Genomic DNA, 23,471 nt, shown 5'->3' on the forward strand with positions numbered 1-23,471 from the left:
CCCGATTTTGGCCTTCATCGTGCATCGTGTAGTATACGTGGGGTAACGAGAAGCGATTGACACCTCACGACCAGCTCCCGATCATCAATCACTTGGTCGTGAGGATTTCAAACGACTGTCGTGAGGGTGTCACTGCAATTTGTCACACTGCGCACGCGCAAACACAAATGTCAGTGAAAAAGACGGAGCAGCACGGCAGTGCAGCGTGTGATCTGGACACAAGCGATGGAGGCACAACTTGTAGAACTTTGGAAAGCTCATCTGAGCCTTTTCGATGTGGCCTCACAAAATTATCACGACCACAACAACCGTGAAAATAGTTGGATTTACACTGCTGCTCAATCACAGCTGCCTGATCATGTTTTTCATTAGCAATTTAGCAAAGTTGATGGTGGTGGTGTGTCTGTGTGAGTGTATAGACAGAGAGGGAGAGAGTGACAGAATTTCTGTTATAACCTTCATTTTTATGGATGCACAGTTTGAGCACTCAGGTCGCATCAGAGCATCGGGCCGTATAGTGTGAGACCCTGCATCGTGACCTACGAACTTCTAACCCCTGCGAGTCAACCGTACAGTTTGAGCAGGAGCTGAATCGCACGACTGAAAAAATCGCACAGTGTCTGCCCAGCATAAGGCTGCACTTTTTGCTGTGATCTCGTATAGAAAACTATTCCATGCGTATATAAAACAGGTCCGCGGCTCCGAACCGTAATAATAATACGTCGGGTTCGTGTCGGCTCGTAGCTGAAAACTAGCTGTACTTTGTTATCTGGGTCGACTTTGCTAGCGAGAGACAGAGAGAGGCGTTGAAAGGCTCCAATGGAGCTTATTGTTTCGGATGAAAAAACAAACACAGTGTACAGTCGAGTCTTAATAGCTTACTTACAACTGGGCTCATCAGGCTCTCTTTTTGGCTGCAGTGGTTATTATTATATTTACATGCTTCCAGCTCCCCTTTCTGCTCGGTGACATCTCCTACTTTTCCTTTTTCTCCCTCCCTCGCTCACAGACACGTAACGGGTATGGCAGTCCATTGGATTCAGGAGACAGACACTATCTCTACTTTCAAGATTAGGCTTCAAACTTTCCTTTTTGCTAAAGCATATAGTTAGGGCTGGACCAGGTGACCCTGAATCCTCCCTTAGTTATGCTGCAATAGACGTAGGCTGCCGGGGATTCCCATGATGCATTGAGTTTTTCCTTTCCAGTCACCTTTCTCACTCACTATGTGTTAACAGACCTCTCTGCATTGAATCATATCTGTTATTAACCTCTGTCTCTCTTCCACAGCATGTCTTTATCCTGTCTTCCTTCTCTCACCCCACCCGGTCCCAGCAGATGGCCGCGCCCCTCCCTGAGCCTGGTTCTGCCGGAGGTTTCTTCCTGTTAAAAAGGAGTTTTTCCTTCCCACTGTCGCCAAAGTGCTTGCTCATAGGGGGTCACATGATTGTTGGGATTTTCTCTGTATCTATGAAGCGCCTTGAGGCGACTTTTGTTGTGATTTGGTGCTATATAAATAAAATTGAATTGAATTGAATTGAAAAAATTAATTAAAAGTCTGTCTTAGTCTTTCGTTGATTAATAGGCTGGAGTGAAAAATTGCTGCCACACCGCCTCTTCGGCCTAAGTCATGTACTAACAGAGACTTGGAGGAGAGAGACCTAATATTTAATAATTTCACTGTTTTACTCTTTGGTTCAGATGTGGATACTGTATTGTTCTTTCTTTGTGTTTATGTTTAAGTTGTTTGTTGATGGTTTTTAGTTTGTTTTTTGTCTGTTTGGGAGCTGACACAGTCTCTATGGAGATGGGTTTTTGGGGGGTAGCAGGAGGAGAGAAGCTGCAGAGAGGCGTGTAAGACCACAACTCTGCTTCCTGGTCCCAACTCTGGATAGTCATATTTTGGGGGGTTTAATAAATTTGTCCATGTTTCTAGAAATGAGAGCTGCTCCATCCAAAGTAAAATGGCCTGCATTTGTATAGCGCTTTATTCAGTCCCTAAGGACCCCAAAGCGCTTCACACTACATTCAGTCATCCACCCATTCACACACACATTCACACACTGGTGATGGCAGCTACATTGTAGCCACAGCTGCCCTGGGGCGCACTGACAGAGGCGAGGCTGCCGGACACTGGTGCCACCGGGCCCTCTGACCACCACCAGTAGGCAAACATGGGATTAGTATCTTGCCCAAGGGAATTTGGCATGCAACCAGGAGGCAGCCTGGGATCGAACCACCGACCTTCTGATTAGTGGCTGATGCCGTCTCTCCTAACAAGACCAGGTTTCCTCCAGAAGTTTTGCCAATTACCTTTGAAGCCCACATCGTTTCTGGGACACCACTCAGACAGCCAGCAATTTAAGGAGAACATGCGGCTAAACATGTCACTCCTGGTCTGATTGGGGAGGGGACCAGAGAAAACTACAGAGTCCCACATTGTTTTGGCAAAGTTGCACACCGATTCAATATTGATTTTAGTGACCTCCAATTGGCGTAACCGGGTGTCATTACTGCCGACGTGAATTATGATCTTACTGAATTTACGTTTACCCTTAGCCAGCAGTTTTAAATTTCCTTCAATGTCGCCTGCTCTGGCCCCTGGAAGACAATTGACTATGGTTGCCGGTGTCTCTAGCTTCACATGTCTGAGAACAGAATCACCAATTACCAGAGTTTGACCCCCGGCGGGTGTGTCGCCGAGTGGGGAAAAACGGTTAGACACATGAACGGGTTGGTGGTGTATCTGGGGCTTCTGTTTAGGACTATGCTTCCTCCTCACCGTGACCCAGCCGCCCTCTTTCCCCAGCTGCTTGGGGTCTGCTGGGGAACAGCTAGTGGGGCCTACGCTATCTTTGGCTGCACCAGCTACAGGGGCCTGGTTAGCTACGGGTGAATGAAGGGTGCGAAGCCGAGTCTCCAATTCAGTAATCCTGGCCTCCAGAGCTGCAAATATGCTACATTTGTTACAGATATCATTACTGCTAAAGGAGGCCGAGGAGTAACTAAACATCTGACACAATGAGCAAGAAAGTGCAGGAGGGACAGGAGAAGTAGCCATGGTGCTAACTAGTCGGCTATGAGCTAAGCTAAGCTAGCGAAACAGTACAGAGACAGTGAGTGAATACTTTGGCTATAAATTAGGTAGTGAGTACACAGAAAGTGTGCTTCGGATGAAGCACGTGAAGATTTTACTATGAAAAAAGAATGTATTTAAAAGTTGTTAATTAAATTGCTAAGCAAATAAGCTACTCAGAAACACGACTGTGTTTGAGCAGGAACAGGAAGTAATACTCTACCGCAGAGCGAGTGAACACCAAGTGACAGCGCCACCAAGAGTCAAACAAGACAAATCCAAGACTAATCTAAACCGCTAATCTCGTGGCGGTTTAGTTGGGATCATTGAGAATAAATAATTTATTTTTGGTAAGACCATCATTTTTATAGCGGCAACCCTTCCCATGAGTGATATGGGTAAACATTTCCATCGAGCCAGATCGCCTTCTACTTTCTTTAAAAGTGGGATATGGGATGTGGTCTGCTTCTCCCCACCCCAGGGAAGAGGATAACACCACTTGGGTCTGGGTGCAGTTTCCCCCTCCAGGGGCAAGGGTACCTAGACCCGGGGTATAGAGTACGCTTGGGGAGTGTGATCGTGTGTACAGCGTCTCTTTATGTCTGTCTCCACGTTGGGTGAGTGTGGAGTAAGTGCATATGAGAGCATGAGGGTGGGAATGGATGTTTGTATCTGTGTGTGCCTGTATGTCTGTGTCTATATGTCAGGTCGGGTATCAGACGCCACCTCTCTGGGGACATCTCAGGCCCTCCAAGGTATGGAGGCCTATCTCCCCCCCCCCCCCCCCCCCTTTACTCTACCAGTGGCGGACTCCCTCAGACATCGGTGCGTTGGTGGTTCTTTGTGTCCGGGGATGGGCATCCAGGTACACACCGGCTCACTCCTTGGTGGCTGCTTGTCGGGGCCTGGAGCCTGGGGCTCGCTCGGGCCACTTCGGAGGTGGGGTGCCCCCGGCCTCTCGGCCTGGGGCTCGGTCACTCTGGCGCAGCTGGCTGCCGGCGGAGCTCACGGGCGCGTCACTGCAACCCCCCCTGGCTTCTGCTCCGCGGCTGCTGAGTGAGCCCTCATCTGGGACTCTCCTCACCTCAGCTCTTTCTGGGACAGTGGCGCGGCTGCCCCTCTGTTGGTCTTCCTTGGTCTCTTGTGTTCTGGGGGCCTCTGGATGTCTGGAGCCTTGATCTCCTCCATACCTGCTTCATGCCCTGGAGGACGGGGCTGTGGCCCCCCCACACCCTCTAGCAGATCATTACATGTAGGAACCATTTAAAAACAAGCACGTTCATGCTCACGGGTGTACACACGGGTGCTCACACACACAAACTACACCCTTTTTGGCTCCTACCTCAAAGCACACTGTGCGCTGTCGATCTTATGTGCTGCACAATAATGTTTAACATTTAGTAATTACTGTTATATTCCCATAGATCATCATGATGTTGTTTATTCTATTGCTCTCGTTTTCTTCTGCTTTTCTTTTTCTTTCTCAAACAAAACCTTCATTAGACTGTATGCTTAACTCTATCATGAGTACAAATGCAATGTGTGTAATAACATGATTAAAACTGTATGTTTAATAAATAGAATAAATGTTCAGTTAAATGGAAATTAAATGCCACTGCTCCAAAGCTTAATAAAAAGATAGAAAAGAATCAACATGATATAAAATGGTATAATCCCCACACTAGCTCCTTAGTTCCTTAGTATTTCTTGTGTTCTCGTTCTCAGGTTATGGTTCTGTGTTACTTCTGTTTAGTGTACAGCCATTTCTGTCAGTGTGTCCCTTTGTTCTCTGCCAACTGTATACCCTAGTCAAGTCCGGGTCTGTAATGCTTCCTGTTTTACTTTGAAAGTCTGTGTACTATGTCCATGTGTTGAGTTTTGCCTCCCCTTTATCTTGTCATGTCAGATGACTCCCACCTGAGCTCTACTCCTGTTTCACATTCCCTAATCACCTCAGTATGTATTTAATCCGTGCTTTTTCCCTGCGAGTTGTTTCATCCTCCAGGTTTGTTGTGTGTGTATTCTTTGTCGTCTATCTCCAGGTTAAGTCATGCCACGGAAAGAAAAAAAAAAGTGGGATATGGTTTAATTTAGTTAGATCTGCAAGCTTGGGAGAAACATTAATACCTAAATATTTCATATTTCCCAATTGCAGTGGTGTAGAGGAAGAAATGTGGAAGGAGCAATTAATCGGGAGGACTGTAGATTTTGACCAGTTAATTGAGTAATCTGATATTCTTGCAAAAGAGTTTAGCAATTCAATCACCCCAGAGAGATTGGTTTGTGAGTTTTGGAGAAAAAGTAACACATCATCCGCATAAAAGCTGATTTTATGAGATGTGATAGCCTTTATTTGTCAGTTGCAGGTCTTTTGCCCACAACCGAGATGACAGACCTTGCCGACCGTACATACAATACACAAACATCACATTGGGGAGACAGGTCAGGCTAGGTAGCGAGGACAAAAACATCGAAATATGTAACACAGAAGGATAATACAAGAATGCACAGATATCAACACACCACAGCACAAAACAATCCTATGATGCAAATTTGCAAAGAAAACACCAAGTGCATCAAAATAAACTATTTCCAGCAGTGCAATTCGAGTTCTAAGCATCCCAGAAACTATTGAGAAAAGTCAAACATGACTTATAAAAACACAGTATAGGCTTTTAAGGCCTACAAGTAAAAAACGACATTTTCCGTGAAAATGATGTCACTTCCGGTTTCGGGCAGGAAATGGCGGACATGCGATAGTTCGTGTTTACCTCTGTTTCAATGTGGGAAGTGTTACGAACAGCTGATTGGATCGGCAAAGCGTGTTTCTGGAATATTATGTTTTTGTTCATGCAAGCGCTTTTTATGCAATTTTTGCAAAGCTTTATGTGGAAGGAAACCGTGACCGAGGACAAGCTGATGGCATCAGATGTAAGTACAACTCCTCCAGTTTCATATGCAAAATAAATTATTGCGCTAGCTTACACGGTTCAGGTTCTACAGGGATTTAAAAATAGTTACACAAAACGGAGCGTGCTGCTCTGACCGGCTTTAAAGGGTTAACAATAACAATGTGTTGAATAATGACTTTAAAAAATAATATAAATAGTGTGCAAATACTGATAACAGTGCAAATGTTTGCAATATAAAAAATAAATCAAAAATGTAAACATCTATGTTTAGTGAGCTTTGCAGTGTTGCTCTGTGGTGCAGCTATGACACTGTAGCAAAGTTTACACACTGTGTCTACTTTATCCACGTCTGACTCCGCCAACCCATAATGTTTCCACACCACTGAAGTTTTTTTTTTCCTCTCTTTTCAACCAACGGCAGTCACTCTCCTCTCCAAATAACTTCTGCTTAGCTTTCCGAGCTTCCCTCGGGTCCTCTTAATTGTTGTGATGCGTGTTCGAAATGCAGAGAGGTGCGCTCGATTTGCCACACGGAGCAGCGCGAAAATAAAGCACGGGGGAGGGGTCAATAAACGGCTCAGTCATTTTTAATGATCGTTGAAAGCCCAGATCGTAATCGTGATTAAAATTCAATTAATTGAGCAGCCCTATGTGTGCATGTCCATAGTTCAGCTGAGACAGTGTCCTTCGCCCTGCCAGGCTAAGTAAACAGTCTTCCAGCCAACCCAGGTGGCCTTGCATGGAATGGGAAGGAACAGACTAAACACAGTCGTTATCAGGGTGTTTTGTTCAGCGCCGGCCTTGCAGCTGGCTTCAAAGGGGTATCCGCATAAGTGATGGTATTTTTTACTTTAGTGCGAACAGCTCATATGAATTTCAAAGCAGTTCTGCAGTCCAACACTGGTCTCTCAATCTCCCGTTGGAGAGCCGCGAGCTTTGCCATACTTGCGTTCTGTGATGTTGTCATTTCTTGTGCTCAAGGAGCCAATTTCTGAGAACTCACGGCAGTGTACCTCTCCGAGATGTCATCCAATTTGCGCCCAGAGATGTTCTTGCCTGGTTTTAGCAGGAGATTAATGTTTGCAGAATTCATATTTGATGGAAGTCTGTGTCATGGTCCGTGGTCCTGTGTCTGTGGAATGCGTGATGCTCGGGTAGCCACACCCCCGGGCTGGGCCATCACCAGCACACCTGCTCTCCATCCCGGTGATTACACGGAGATCCACTTAATCCGGCGCTGACGGATGCTCCACGCCAGTTCGTAGTCATCCCCACAGTGGTAACCAGACTTCCACGAAAAGTGTGCATTCTCTTCTGCTTGGAACTTTGTTTAACCTGCCTACTTCTGTCCAGGTTTCTACTCGGCGTCTGCTACCTGCCTGTCCTCCGGCTCAACTGGATCTCGCGGTGCTCACCTGGCCCACTCGCCATTCCACGGACTTCCTGCCCCCACGGACTGCCACACTTCCCTCCCGAGCTCCCACGGTTCCGTTCTATCGTAAGCCCCTACTCTAACTCAGTCCTGATATGTTCTCCCCGCTTCCTGGCTCCCTAGTAATCATCTCCCCTTTCTATTGCAGCTGTGGAGCAGGGAAATTATTTTACTGCTATTGTTAAATAATTGTCATCATTACCATTGCATTAATAATATAATCTGGAGTTTATATTGCATTCAGGGGTTGAACAGTGTGTGTCTTTCAGAAAAGCTAAAAGTCACAGGCTGACAGGAAACAGGCTTGGAGAGTTTTGCAGAAGTGGAAGTTATTTTGAGCAGCAGGCTAAGACGAGGCTTTAACAATGTAACAGATAGCTTTAAGAAGGCCTTAAGCAGTTATGACTATTTTATACACAATGCATATCTGTGCTTATTAAAGAGTTGGAGCTCGGTCAATTAATTGGGGGTCGGAAGCTTTGTTCGGCGCGATGTTCGGACAATCTATTGTGCAAGTGACTTGGAGCCATAGAAGGAATTGCAATACATGCTTACAAAACACTTATATATCAGATCATTTTATATTAAGGTTTTAGTAGAGGTTCTTGGTTAAAACATTTATTTAGTAGAAGACATACACATAGTCTCAGTGAGCCTCTGGTCTGGTAAAAGGTCAGAAGTGCAACAGGTGAATTGAGAAAGAGCATTTGAGGACGAGACACAGACAGTAGGTGAAGAGGTGACACAAAGAGCATGTGAGGTCAACACACACACACACACATTAGTTAGATTTATTTAGAGAAGAGGTTACTCATGTCTGGCTGTAACTGCAAAAGTGTCTCGGTAAAAGAGGAACCGTTCCTTGTTGTCTCGGCAAGAAAGAGGAACAAGACAAGAACTGAAAGGTAGACAGGAAGGGCCAGCCATGAAAATAGAAGATGATGTTCTGTCTTAAAAGCCATGGTGGTGTTGATCTGATCTATGTATAAAATGTATCTGTGACGCATGAAGGGGCGTCAGTAAATCAAACCCTGATGCTATAAAATATCTGTTCATGCTTTGATTGAGTTGAGGACTACTGGCTGTCTGCGTACAGAGTGTCTTCCCACACGTGTGTTCATTAAAATCATTGTTGGACCAAGATCCTCTGGACCATGGGTGGTTTGTACTCTCCCTCCTCAATTGTGAACCTTAACACAGCCCCCCGCCGTCCCGATCCCGGCTTCCTCGTGTCATTGTTTCCCCGGATTTTTAGTTTCTGTTTTGCTCTCTACTTTCCCCGGGTCGCCTTTCGTTGTTTTATTAAAGTGTCTTTTTGTTAGCTCGGAGTCTGCGCCTGGATCCTTTCGTGCCCGCGCACCACGGCGCATGACAGTCTGCCCTTTTCTTTGATTTCCAACAACGTTCTGTAGAAAACTGGTGCTAGAAACGTCCAGAATTCTTTGTGGATTTCTGCAGGAAAGCCGTCTGGACCTGGAGCCTTATTATTGGGCATACTTATCAGGGCTTCCTGGAGTTCACCTGGTGTCAGTGGTGAATCCAGTGCCATTGCTTGAGTGTCTAATAATTTTGGAAGAGTTATGTTGTCCAAAAACTGATCAATTTCTTTTTTAGATGGGTTTATTTGTGGTGAATACAACGTTTTATAGAAATCCCTGAAAATGTTGTTTATTTGTATCGGATCATATATTGTGTTCCCAGATGAATCTTGAACAGCACATATAGTTGTTTTTTCTCTATTTATTTTTAGCTGGTTTGCTAGAAATTGACCGGATTTATTACCATGTTCATAATTTTGTAGGCGTAGTCTTTGTACTAAGAATTTTGTTTTTTTTTATCAATTATCTCATTTAATTCTAGTTTTGTTTTGCGTATTTTGTTCAATGTTTCCTGATCTTGGTGGGACGCGTAGGCTTCTTCTAGTGATTTGATGTTTTTTTCTAATTCCTGAATATTTTTGTTTTCTTTTTTCTTTTTATGTGATGAGAAAGAAATTATTTTACCTCTCATCACAGCTTTCCCTGCTTCCCATAGAACAGAAGCTGATGTTTCGGGAGTGTCATTATAGTCTAAATATGAAGTCCATTCCTTTTTAAAATATTTAATAAAGTCTTCATCTTTAACTAGTGATGTATTAAATCTCCAGTTTTTTCTTGGCGTAGTATTATTCTTGTGCATTAGTGTTAAAGATACAGGACCATGATCGCTGACAGCTATAGGATGAATCTCAGTGTCTGAAATGTCACTCAGCAGTGAGCTGCTGACCAAAAAATAATCCAGACGAGAGTAGGAGTGATGGACATGTGAGAAGAAAGAATATTCCTTACTGGTGGGCTGAAGGGAGCGCCATGCATCGCAAAGACCAAAGTCGCTCATATACTGTTTGATTATATTTGTGGACTGCCAATTACGCTGAGTTCCTGCTGTATTGAGCCTATCCATTTCTTCATTTAGTCCAAGGTTGAGGTCGCCTCCAAGAACAAGTGTGCCATCTAAGTGTTCAGAGAGTGCACTGAAAAAACCGTGAAAGAATGAGGGATCATCAACATTTGGACCATATACACTTGCAATACACAGCTTTTTATCAAGTATAGATAGTTTAATGATTAAGAATCTTCCCTCTGGATCTATAACTGTATCGAGTACTGTGAAATTAATATTTTTATGTATTAAAATTGCTACTCCCCTTTGTCTAGAATTTAAATTAAATTAATTTAAATGTAAATCCTTTTTTAAAATATTTCTTGAGATTGAGACAGGCATTAGAGCCTCTTAATGCGTGTTTTGTTTGGGTTTCCACCGGCGTGGTATTACCAAAAATAGAGAGGGCATAGCCAAACACAGGGGTCAGCAACCTTTAGGACCCAAAGAGCCATTTGGAGCCGGTTCCCACGCAAAAGAAAACTCTGGGAGCCGCAAATACTTTCTGACATCTAAAATGAAGATAACGCTGTATATATTGTTTTTTACCTTTATGCTTTGTGTGAACAACTAAGGTGTGTTGCTTATGAAATCCATGAAGTGTACAGAGAAAGTTACATTTTATTTATGTAATTAACACATTTTGAACTCCTAAAGAAATATAACAAAAGCAAAGACACCCAGCTGAACTACAATGATCCATGTAGCAAACAAAAACTGCTGTAAGCCACCCTTATATCGCCTTTGGGCTTTTGGAGCCTTGACCTGACTTTTAAAAAATAATAGAAAAAAAGCACTATGCTGCTGAAAAATGAAAAATTGATATTTGCAAAATTCTGCCTAAATATGTATTTTACCTGGTTAATGTGTGTGGCGGGGCGTGGTCTGCAGCGCCGCTGCAGGGGAGGCGGACGCACCTGAGCGGCACCCGCAATCACACCTCGCCGCCTTTACGTCTGTGCCATCTATGCTGTTGTGTTGTGTTGGTATGTGTTGGGCTGTGAGGCTGAAAAGCTACAGCCGGCTGTATGCGTACAGCAACCGTGTTTTAAAAGTGGTCAATAAAGAGATGCTGAAAAGCGTGTTCATGCAAACATCGTCGGGTCTGCCGTGATATCTTTATAATGGGACTTCTGCTCCTGAACCTCAGGCGCACAGTGTCTGCAAATCAGGGCTGTACGAAGTCACTTTCATCTTTATGCAGGCAGCTTTACATCTGTCATCTTTGAGGCGCGAGCAGTGTTTTTTTTTAACATAGTTCACGGTGGAGAATAGTTGCTGACATAATGTGGAGCCGAAGATCCATAATTGGCCTACCTGGGGTTGAAAGTCTCGATAAATGCATGGTGTTTCGGCGAGTATATCGGCTTCTTTGAGTGTGACACTTATTTTGAACGATGAAAAAATAATAGAATATAATTGTATTTTTATATTTCAATATCACAATAATCTTCCAATTTAGAACTACAAGTTAAAAAAGAACTAACATAAATAAAATACACTTCAGCTAAATACTTCTAATTTATTTTCCCAAACCACGCGGAGCCACAGTATACGGACTAAAGAGCCGCATGCGGAGCTGCAGCTTGCCGACCCCTGGCCTAACATATGAAGCAGGAAAAGACTGCCGTGTAATCCCTTTATTTCAACAAAGTAACTGTATTCTAAATACCACCTTTTTAAACGGTAACTGTAACGGAATGCAGTTACTCATGTTTTGTATTTTAAATACGTCACGGCGGTACATGTACTCCATTACTCCCCAACACTGGCTGCAGCTCAGGTAAAGCTAGCAGACAGCTAGCAGCTTAAACATGTGAGTTACAACATCATTCCAGCTGGTATGAAGTTTTTTATGAAGGGGGAACTTATCTATATAGATCAGTTTGTGCATCAGGCTGTAAACATGTCGATGCCTCTGCTGGACGGTAGTGAAACTGCAGGGTTTTTTCAGCCTGGATGCTAATGCTCGGTTTTAAGGTGCGATATGATCGAGTCGACAAACCGAACAGAAAATGTGCAGTTTTTTCAGATCACATCTCTATTTCTAAAAGTCACATTTGAAAAGTCAAACGAGCTTCCAGATGCTCCTTGCTGTGAATTATTCTGCTCCGAGTGACCTGCAGATGTAGGAGGAAGATTTTGGCATCGCCACATAACTCACTCGTAATGGCTGCATGAGCGGCCGGTCCCTTTAGCGTGCTGAGGCTGCAGCGGGGTAATACAACGGATAACGCCGGCCCCTCTGAGCGCTGCAGCAGCAGGTGATTTGTAGCTCGGGGAGACTAATGAAGTGGTCGCTCTGCCACCCAGCTTCTTTTGCAAGATCAATTCGGCGTCAGGGCGCGTACGGCCGCCGCGCTTTATGAATGATGGAAACCTCCTCAGGCCATCCATATACCTGCATCACTATGCACTGCCCTGCTCCCCCTCCAGGCCCCCATGCTCCGGGAGGCAGGGATTCAGCAATCTTTCTTGTTTGGAGAAAAATGCATTACCCTTGGTCTGCATGGCTCTGCGGCCTCTGCCCAGCACACACGCGCTCCTCTCACCTGTCAGGGTCGCCACCATCGGCAGGAACGTTTTGATTGACTTGATGCGAGGCTCTCCGCTGTCCTTTGCCCATTTCTATCACAGGAAAGGTGTTCGTGAGCAGCTTTTAAAGCGTTAATGCATTATGCGATAGATGTTTTAATGAAAATGAGCTAAAGCAGTGAGCCGGGGAGCCGCGCTGGCCTTTGATCCCATCCAGTCTGGCTTTTAAAGCATCTGCTTCCGTAATGAGGAAGAGTTTACCGTCGCTGATGCAGATTCAGGAAATGAATTCAAAAGTTAATGGTGTATTTGTCCCGATGATTAAGAGCTGAGCCTCGTTCTTTATGACACTACTGATGAAACAGCCTCTGTGGAAGCAAAAAAGACATTTATCACAAGTTAGAACAATTATCCTAAAATACCCACAGGCTAATTATGCCTGTTTTAGGTGAGGGGATACTCAGAGCAGGCACTTTTAATGTGGTGGGGCTGATCTGTTATATACTAAAAGTAGATGCTTTTAATGTGGTGGAGCCAGTCTGCTACATACTCAGAGTAGGTGCTTTTAATGTGGCAGGCTGATCTGTATTTCAGCTTGGAAACTGAAAGGGAAAACTCTGGGAATGGGAAATTCTCCACGTTTGCTTCCTGTTTGGATTCAGATGAGGAGCAATGAGACAGCGGAGTATCTGGGAGAGAGGATGGCATTTGCTGTTAACTCCTCTGACTGATTGGTTTCCACTGGTTGTAAATCTGCAGTCAACTTCTTTCATAATAATTCGAGTGTCAATGTGAGGAGAGTCATCCAATTGAAGGTGATCGTTTCTCTCCCTCCTCTTCTTCGGGTCCTGGCTGAGAGGAGGAGATGAGCTGGAGGAGAGGTTAATGTTTTCTCTGAAGGTACAGCAGCTCTTCCACCAATCAGGATCCTCTCAGAATACTCCAGACTGTTGGATCGCTCGTGTCCAGCAGGTGTAAGGTTTTTACCTTAAAATACAAAGCACCTTGATGTGACTGTTGTGGTAGACTTTTTGGGACGTTTTCTCTCTGGTTCTGTTTGAATGATTGGTTTTTAATTACAGTCCATAAACACAAACATTGATTGTTGTATTTGAGATTTCACCATTGTTTCACGTTTAGGAAGTTCTGGATTCCTGTTTGCATTTCTTTATTCTGGAAGTCAGTCTGATTGCTAGTTTCCTTTTTGCCTTCATGGGTTTGCTGGTTTGTGATCCTGTGTTTTCATCCATTGTTATTGTAGATGATGTCTTCAGATGGTTTCTGTTCTGGTTCTGACTCCAGCTGTCACACTCATAACTCCTCACCAGCAGTATTTCGCTCTTCTCTCCACTTGTTGCCTGATTTTTAACCTGATCTGTGTGGTAGTGAGCAGCTCAGGCCTGTTTTTTGATGCTTACCTCTTACTAGGCTTTAAAGTCAAGTCATACTCACCTTCTGCCTTCATTGTTAGAAACTTGCCTGTGCCATTCACTTCTGGAGAAAAACACACCAGCACACAAGAAGCATCCAGGGACACCGAGTCACCTGTTGAGCTGTTTGAGCTCAACTGGTCTGACCTTGAAAGAAAAGTTGGGCTGGAGTGTTTGCAGATTCCTGATGTTTGGATTGGCCTTCCTCGGAGGACAGTCTTGTTATGGTGACTCCTCATCAGTTCCCTCATCTCTGTCTTCATGTTGATCACGAGCTTTCTTGTCTCTGTGTTTCACATTAATCTTTTGGTTATTTTCTGTTTTAGTTTGATTTAACTTCTTGTGTTATGATCCCACCAATGTTCCATTCAGTAATTCCCAGTCTCCATCTTTGCTCACTGTCCCTTTGTTGACAGAACATTTATCTGTGCTCCTCACACTTCTCTGATTTCTGTTTGATTCTGGTTTTAATGACTTTGTTTAATTTTTGGATTTTGAAGCAACAAATAAATGTGTTGCTTTTGTTCGTGCCCTGCATTTGGGTCCTCCTCTTCATGTTCCACTTCTAATCTACTGAATACTTCTGCTAAATAAAAGTTTTGACCATCCTCCTCATGAGTTAGTCTCCTTTACTGGTTTATTTGTTTATTTGCTGTTTTTGGCTCATGGGTAATGTTTAATAATCCGCCCTGTGACTAAGGGATGTATTAGGGCCCAAGTGCAAACTGGGAGTTGGTTCCACATAACCCTAACCTTAACCCTTTCTTCCATTTGTGCAACATCTCTAAAGTTAGAAATATCCTGTCTCAGAGTGACGCTGAAAAAGTAGTTCATGCATTTATTACTTCCAGGCTGGACGACTGTAATTCATTATTATCAGGAAGTCCAAAAAACTCCCTGAAAAGCCTTCAGCTAATCCAAAATGCTGCAGCAAGAGTCCTGACAGGGACTAGAAAGAGAGAGCAGATTTCTCCTGTTTTGTCTTCCTGTTAAATCCAGAATTCAAAATCCTGCTCCTCACATACAAGGTCTTAAATAATCAGGCCCCATCTTATCTTAATGACCTTGTAGTACCATATCACCCTATTAGAGCACTTCGCTCTCACACTGCAGGCCTACTTGTTGTTCCTAGAGTATTTAAAAGTAGAATGGGAGGCAGTAAATAAATGCATGAACTCGTTTTTCAGCGTCACTCTGAGACAGGATGTTTCTAATTTTAGAGATGTTGCACAAATGGAAGAAAGCAGTCTTACATATTTGTTTAATATGTGCACCGAAGGAATAATTTGGTCAGAAGTGGAACTCCATAATTATCCATCCATCCATCCATCCATCCATCTTCATCCGCTTTATCCGGGGCCGGGTCGCGGGGGCAGCAGCCTAAGCAAAGAGGCCCAGACCTCCCTCTCCCCATCCACCTCCTCCAGCTTATCCGGGGGAATACCAAGGCGTTCCCAGGCCAGCTGAGAGATATAATCTCTCCAGCGTGTCCTGGGTCTGCCCCGGGGCCTCCTCCCGGTGGGACATGCCTGGAACACCTCACCCAGGAGGCGCCCAGGGGGCATCCTTGTCAGATGCCCGAACCACCTCAGCTGGCTCCTTTCGATGTGGAGCAGCAGCGGCTCTACTCTGAGCCCCTCCCGGATGGCCGACCTTCTCACCCTATCTCTAAGGGAGAGGCCAGCCACCCTTCGGAGGAAGCTCATTTCTGCCGCTTGTATCCGCGATCTCGTTCTTTCGGTCACTACCCACAGCTCGTGGCCATAGGTGAGGGTAGGGACGTAGATCGACCGGTAAATTGAGAGCTTCGCTTTTACACTCAGCTCCCTCTTCACCACGACGGACCGGTGCAGCATCCGCATTGCTGCAGCTGCAGCCCCAATCCGTCTGTCGATCTCCGGCTCCCTTCCAGTGGCGTGTCTAGAAAATTTTTGTTGGGGGGGCCAGGTAGGGGCACAGATTTGGAGAAGGGTGGCAGATGTAATTGGCAGATAATGTTTAAAAACAATTCTACCAACCGTTCACCATAATTCAATAATCCTATAAACCTAATAACCGAATGCGCTTTTAACTCTTATTAGAATGAGATTTTAACCACTACGGTGCAAAGTTTTTAGATACTGCGTTGATAAAGTACAAGAGATACAATCAGTGCTTTGTCAGTGTTTACTCAGCATTCAAGGACATCAATATTTGCATAGCATTTTTACTGACATATAGTGCACATATGTTTTGGGCAAAAACATTTTTTTTATATTAAAATACGAACATTTGTAACAAACAATTGACAAATTAGCCAATGCCAATGTAAAACTTTCTCTGCCTGTTAAAAAAAGAAGATAATCTTCTCACAAACTGGTGTTTGATTTTGAAACAGGAAAAAAGTGGAGAAACAACTGAAAAGACTAACATTTGAATAAAACCTGAAAGCAAGTAAATACTTTCTATGCTGCCTTATGGTAAACTTTGGTAATATTGATAAAGAACAGCACTGGCTGATGATGAAATACAGTCAGCTGGCATGGTGACACTGCCAGTATAACCTGCAGGGCTGGACTGGGACAGAAAATCGGGCATTTTGACTACAGACCGGCCCACCAGGTAGTAAAGCCATAAAGACTTTGAATGAAAACAAATGCTGTTGTGACAGTGATGTACAGTCTTGTTGGTATATGTATGATTTCTATACATTTTACGTCAGATAAAAACTTTAGTTGTAAGATTTAGATAATTATTTAATAAAAGCTAGATATTTTAAATGAGAATAAGAAAGAAAAGTATTTCGATCGTGGCTCAAGAGTTGGGAGTTCGCCTTGTAATCGGAAGGTTGTCGGTTCGAGCCCCGGCTTGGACAGTCTCGGTCGTTGTGTCCTTGGGCAAGACACTTCACCCGTTGCCTACTGGTGGTGGTCAGAGGGCCCGGTGGCGCCAGTGTCCGGCAGCCTCGCCTCTGTCAGTGCGCCCCAGGGTGGCTGTGGTTACAATGTAGCTGCCATCACCAGTGTGTGAATGGGTGGATGACTGGATATGTAAAGCACTTTGGGGTCCTTAGGGACTAGAAAAGCGCTATATAAATACAGGCCATTTACCATTTACCATTCTTTGTGCCCCCCTCTCCCTGTTAATGCCCTACCTGGCCCCCTGGCAAAAATTTCCTAGACCCGCCCCTGCACAGTTACCAGCTGTCAGCTACTTAGAAAAGGATCCTGGTGTTATTTGTCTCTCAGAAACAGTTCATAACTTCCCTTCAACTCATTCCTGTCACCTAAAAGGTAAACCTGTTCCTCCATCACCTGTTCAGCTCTGATGATTCAGTAAGGACATCTCCTGGTTTCATCTTCATGTTTCCCTCTCACCAGATAACCAAACCGATATCATGACCAGCAGGTTTACAGCTGTGGCTCCAGCAAACATCAGCTGATACTAGAAATTAATATTAAATAAATTCTGACAACAGCTGATCAAGCTTAAACGTGCTGCTGTTGTTTAGCGCGACATCTGCTGGTTTCCTCTTTCTGGCGCAAAGTGGGCGATAAATAAACAAGAGAGACGATCAGCTGATCATTGATGAGTTTCATGATTGAAGTAGCAACAGGAGAGGGAGGGGGAGAGAATGAGAGAAGAAGAGGCAGCTGACAGCGTAACGACACAATAACTCCAGCTTTGTGCCTTTTTCCATCCTAGCTGAAGTCCGGGACAAACTGCGTCTCTTCTCAGCTCAATATGAAACGTGTAATATTTTCTCTGAATGAGGGACCATTCCATTTTTTTAAGGAGCCGTTGGCAACTCTACTAACTAACCTTATGAATAAAATAAAGTTCACTATCAGTAACATCATAGCACCCACCCAGCTGTATAAAAACTCCGTCAAGCTGGCTAGAACGCAGTATGAGTTATTGTAACTGACGGTAAAAAGTCAGCACAATGAAATAAACTCCACCTAAACTTAGTTTATATCTGACCCAGATAGACTGCAGGTCATAACTTCTTACCTGAAGTTCAGTTCACCTGACACGCGGACTGGTGGCCGCCTCGGGGCTCTCCTCCTGCCTCCCCTTCCCTCATCCACCTTCTGGCCTCTGTGGAAGCTCCCCCATAGCCACCACCAAACAACTGAGTAATTTTTACACACATCGACCTGCATCTGGCCAATCCACCACCTCTCATTGTTCATGCCATTACAAAAAATAAAAATAAAAAATAAGTCACCGGGCATATACCCGGTATGCCCGATGGCCAGTCCAGCTATGTTAACCTGCAACCAAATCTGCAGCTCCATACAGCAATGTTACGACTTGGATTATATCTTATAACTCATAACTCTTATGTTAGCTGCCCTCAGTAGCATACTGTCTGAAATATTCCACAGCTGCAATAATTCTTTAAGTGTTATTTTTTCTTTGGTATTCTAATTTCACCGAAGTTTACTAAACTCAACAAACTTATTATTACTTACCGGGACATTTATTCTGTCCTCATTTTCTTTCACCGAAAAATTGTTTCCTGCAGTGCCGTCTTTCTGCTTGGCTCTCCTACCTTTGCTAACGTGATGCGCATAGCGCAGAAGGATGCTGCATTCACTTACACTCGGATATCTGAGCTTCACCGTGAAAACATAATCGTACATTTGATATTTGATTTAATTTTATTGTTTTACCTTTGGGGTGGCACCTGGGGTGGCCAGTCTGGTTGGGGGGGTGGCCTGTGCCCCCCCAGGCCACCCCGCTGGACACGCCATTGCTCCCTTCTCCCATCACTCGCGAACAAGACCCCGAGATACTTGAACTCCTCCACTTGGGGCAGGAACTCATCCCCGACCCGGAGTGGGCACTCCACCCTTTTCCATAATTATCAAAATATCAAATAAAATATCATTCAGGTCTTTATGTCTTTAAGCAGTGGCGGTCCTAGCCTGTTTGGCGCCCCGGGCAAACACTCCCTCTGGCACCCCCCCCCCCCCCCCTCCCCACACACACACACACACACACACACATAAAACATATTAAGGATTATACATTAACATAAAACTGTTGTTGGAACCATACTGAATTTCGCCAGAGAAACACACACACACACATATAAAGAGAGAGAGAGTATACATTGTATGCAAACGGCTACCAAACAGCCATCATAATTCGTCATACAATGAGAACAGGACAAATCAACAACTGACAATGACTAATTAATATTAAAATCTGTAGCATAATGTTTGGAGTTTAGTCTGTTACTGTTACTATTTTTACCATTTCTTCTTGGAGCAACTGTAACCCACATAATTTCCTCAGGGATTAATAAAGTATTCTGATTCTGATTGTTTCAGGATGACCTGCCATCATCCAATCACGCATCTGCTTACCTGCATCTGTTGCCCGTTTCTCCTCCTCTTCTTTTCTCTTTTTTCTAAACTGAGCAACTGATGACTTTGAACTTTTCTTGTCCATCTTCCATTGGTTTTAATTATGCACTCCAGTATGAACACAAATCCCCCAACTCGAGGATCACCACAACATAACCTAACAGACCTACACCTTAGTTCACAGACTCCCTTTGTCTAAGGTTTATTTCTGGGATTTCACACAACCCAGGACTCAAATCATGAATACATAATGGACTTGGATTTACATCATTATGAATGAAATGCGCTCTATTTGGAAGCAGCCGGCCCCTCCCCTTTCAACGGGTTGTGTGTGAGACTTTAAATCATCAAACTGTAAATTATAAATTTTCAATTGTTATTGATCCTTTACCCCGAGTCCTAAAGTGTAGATTTATTTTCTTACTCTTCTTATATTTATTGTTTGTTTACTTGCACCGCTGTAACTGCAGCCTCGTCGCCTCGTCTCTCTATATGCTGGACTGTATGTAGCGGAGATGACAATAAAGTTTACTTTGACTTCAGCAGCGCGCAGGCGCACCGAGGGCTCTCGCGTTCACTTTTCACGTATAGAATTTCGAAAAAAAACATCGGTGCAAATTATAAGTCTGTATCATGATGTCGGGTGTTTTCGTGTTTGTTGGTTTGTTTTTATTTTGTTTTATTTTGCGAGTTGGTTATTAGATGCTGCTCCAGCCAGCCAGAGAACCCCCGCCGCCCCGCCCTCTCCTCCCTGTGCCGCAAGCAGCAGGCGCACCTCGCAAACGGAGGGCGCCCTTACTACCAGCAAATGGGCGATAGAAAACCGATCGGTGACTGTGACATTCCCAATATGCGCTGGCTGATGTCGGGGCAGCATGAGAACGAGCAATTTTTTTTTTTTTTTTTTTTTTGCTGATGCCCGTGATGCCGCCCCGGGCAACCGCCCATGTCGCCCGTATCAAAAACCGCTACTGTCTTTAAGACATTCCTGCAGTTTAACTCATTGGTGTGTGTTATCTGGCTTCATGGACAGATAGAGCTGGATGTCATCTGCATAGCAGTGTAAATGTATGCTATGTCTTCTAATGATGCTGCCTAAGGGAAGCATTTATAATGTAAACAGAATTGGTCCTAGCACTGAACCCTGTGGAACTCCATAATTAACCTCAGTGTGTGAAGAGGACTCTCCATTTACATGAACAAACTGGAGTCTATCAGATAGATATGATACAAACCACTGCAGCACAGTACCTGTAATACCTACAGCATGTTCTAATCGCTCTAATAGGATATTATGGTCGACAGTATCGAACGCTGCACTGAGGTCTAGCAGGACAAGCACAGAGATGAGTCCACTGTCAGAGGCCATAAGAAGATCATTTGTAACCTTCACTAAAGCTGTTTCTGTGCTGAGGTTTTGTTTCCAAGTCAGCTAGTAGAGAGACTATGTTACTTACCTTCATGTTGACAGATCCACAATCTGTAAATAAAAGACTGAAGTCAGATTTTGGGAACATCAGGGCTGAATTTTATTTCTCAGATTCTCTCGGAATCAGCATCCTTCCTCAGCACCTGGAGGTTCAGCGAAGTAAGTTCTGCCACCTGCATCCTCCACACTGCCAAGCCTCCTGAGGGGGGTTCATCACCACTGTTGGGCCCCTGTGAGATACCGTTGGCCACACGTTTGACCATCAACCACACCTCACCACCGCTGGCCTCGCAGTCGGCCTACAGACCAGTCTCCCCTGTACCACTGACCTCCGAACTGCTGTTGTTGTGTCTCATCTCCCTTCCCTGTTTATATGTTCCCCTCCTTGTGTCCGTTGTCTACTTTCATGTATGTTTTTCCCAACCCGTCTGTCTCCCATTCCATTCAGTTTCCCTGAGCATTGGGGGCGATCGTGGCTCAAGAGTTGGGAGTTCGTCTTGTAATCGGAAGGTTGCTGGTTTGAGCCCCGGCTCGGACAGTCTCAGTCGTTGTGTCCTTGGGCAAGACACTTCACCTGTTGCCTGCTGGTGGTGGTCAGAGGGCCCGGTGGCGCCAGTGTCCGGCAGCCTCGCCTCTGTCAGTGCACCCCAGGGTGGCAATGTCCCGAGTTCTCTCTGACTGTCACTTTGGTGCATTTAAACCCCTGTTCCTCCCTGTCCTCTTCGTCTCCGTTATCAGTCATTATAATTTTACCATCTCTGTGCAAGTCTGCAAATTTCTTTATTAAATCAAAAGATTCTTAAATTCATCAAGTCTCTCTGTGCCTGGGTCCTTGTCACAAAACATGACATCACTCTTTTGTACATTTTAACACCATTTAATCCCCACATTTGTGAAAGAAAAGAAAAACACTTTTTTGAAAAGTCTGTAACAAAACCATCAAATCTGATAAAGTTTATTTAAATGCTGCAAAAGAAGAATGGATTGGAATAAAAAAATACATATCCTAACCTGAATTACTAATAATGAATGATGCTCATAGTGAGTAAAAAGTAAACTGAGTGCATTTTTTGGACGGAGATTCACTTTGAATGTGTGTGTTTAATATAATACAGATGCATAAAAAACACTCCAAAACAGAATAAATTATTACAAATAAATTATTACAAAATATTTTTTTAAAAATGTAAAAATGGAGGCAACTTTGCCTGTGGTAGAATGTATACCATGCATGAAAACATCTTTACTGCAGAAACTAATTTTGTGTTGTAAGATTTATGAGTTTCATGCTTTCATGGTGGTCCTTAGGAGAGCTTGACATTTTTCTCAGCTGGTCCACACTGTAAAAAGTTTGAGAAACACTGATAAGTGTGTGTGTGCTTTTGGAAAACATTTAAAGCTGCAGTACAGAATCTTTGAAACAAGCTTAAAAATTTTTAGAAACAGAGCATCTGCTTCTCTTTACAGCTCCTCACTCCACCAGGGCTGTTTGGCTCTTTCTGATAGTGAGCACATGTGATGCACGTACTGCGGCAGTCATACAGACAACTGGACGGTCCAAAAGTTGGCCGACCTATTACTGGCTGAGGTTTTAGTAGAGCTGTGGCTGAACCCCACACTGTAATCCCTAACAGTTGTTCTAGCTCATAACTAATAAGCTCATAACACTCAAATGTCGTTTTGTAGTTGAGCAAACTATAAAGTATTGAGCTCTGTTGGCTTTTATGCAACTTTAATTGAATAGGGCTCAATATTTTTTAGCTAATTTGTTCGGAACGCTCAAAAAGTTTAAGAAGCATATATTAGTGACGTTCTGGTGGGTGGAGTCTTGTCGCTCCCTCAGGAAAGCTGAGTCAGCCATCTTGAATTTACCTTGATGCAGGGAAGATTTGGCCAGCCCGTGTGGATTAAGAGTCCCCAACTTCAACCTACCACGACCACCACCTTATTTTTTTTCATCAACTGCCCTAAATTTGGTAAGTCTAACGTGTTTTTGTTTTGTTTAAATTTAATTTCGATAAACATTCTTTTTTATTTTTTTACTGGAAATACATTCGTACTTTGCGCACAGTGAATGTTTGTTATAAATGAATTCGAATCCAAGTAATTGTAATTTTAGAAGTTTTCGAATGTGACAAATACGTAATGTTATTTCAAATTAGAACGGTGTAACGTTTTGGCGGTTTTCCGTGGGGGACAACATTTCCCATAATGCATTGTATTCTTGCCCGGGAAGTTGACGGTGGCAGTTCTAGCTCTATGCCTTTGAACTTTCTACTAAAATTTTCTACTGTCCGTTTCTACCGGTTGTCGTATTCGCCGGTAATGCACGTGCGTATTGTGAGTATACTTATTTCAATAAGTGTCCGTGTTACACAGTCAGTAGTTTACGCTGTTGAGCTATGTGTGTGTGCTAGCATGAAGCGAACAATAATAAACAACATGAGTGTGTTATCATGATGGTAATTAGACACATGTTTGTATTTTTTCGTAGTCTCAAATGTGTGGTTGTGAGATAATCTCGAAGTTCTTTTAACAGTTTAGAGGGGTATTCCACTAAGCGAGCTCTACAAGTCAAGCCTTGCGGAAAAATGCATCGCCTGATTCAGCCTAACATTACACACTGGTCAAACTCGGTGCTACGAACGAAGTTCACCTAAATTGTTCGCGCTAATTCGACAAGGCTCAACCAGCCAGACTGAGGCGCCTCCTTGACACCTTTAAGCCAGACCCTATCGATCTTTGCTAGATAAATTGAAATGAAATGAAAATAAAGAGCCGCGTTCTGCTCCCAGGCTAAGAAAGAATCATTGATGCAGACTGTGCGGATCACAAATACTCCCTAACCTGTAAGGCAGGGGTGTCCAAACTTTTTTCAC

General features: G+C 43.9%; 2 long non-coding RNA genes across 2 annotated transcripts in view; one reads left to right on the forward strand and one right to left on the reverse strand.

Moving 5' to 3' along the window:
• The first annotated feature begins 7,578 nt into the window (after positions 1 to 7,578).
• LOC146718032 (uncharacterized) lies at positions 7,579 to 8,563 on the forward strand. Its single transcript, XR_014921176.1, has 2 exons — positions 7,579 to 8,159; positions 8,227 to 8,563. It is a non-coding gene; the product is annotated as an uncharacterized LOC146718032 (long non-coding RNA).
• Positions 8,564 to 21,379: 12,816 nt separating this feature from the next.
• Positions 21,380 to 23,471, reverse strand: part of LOC146718033 (uncharacterized) — a 34,791-nt gene continuing 32,699 nt past the window's right edge. Inside the window, exon 4 of the long non-coding RNA XR_014921442.1 lies at positions 21,380 to 21,932. This is a non-coding gene — a long non-coding RNA (uncharacterized LOC146718033). The remainder of the gene's footprint in view (positions 21,933 to 23,471) is intronic.

Source organism: Copadichromis virginalis, linkage group LG1, assembly GCF_057382275.1.
Source record: "Copadichromis virginalis isolate Kocher_CV1m ecotype Utaka linkage group LG1, C_Virginalis_male_GT1.1, whole genome shotgun sequence".
In the NCBI taxonomy this organism is placed as follows: domain Eukaryota; kingdom Metazoa; phylum Chordata; class Actinopteri; order Cichliformes; family Cichlidae; genus Copadichromis; species Copadichromis virginalis.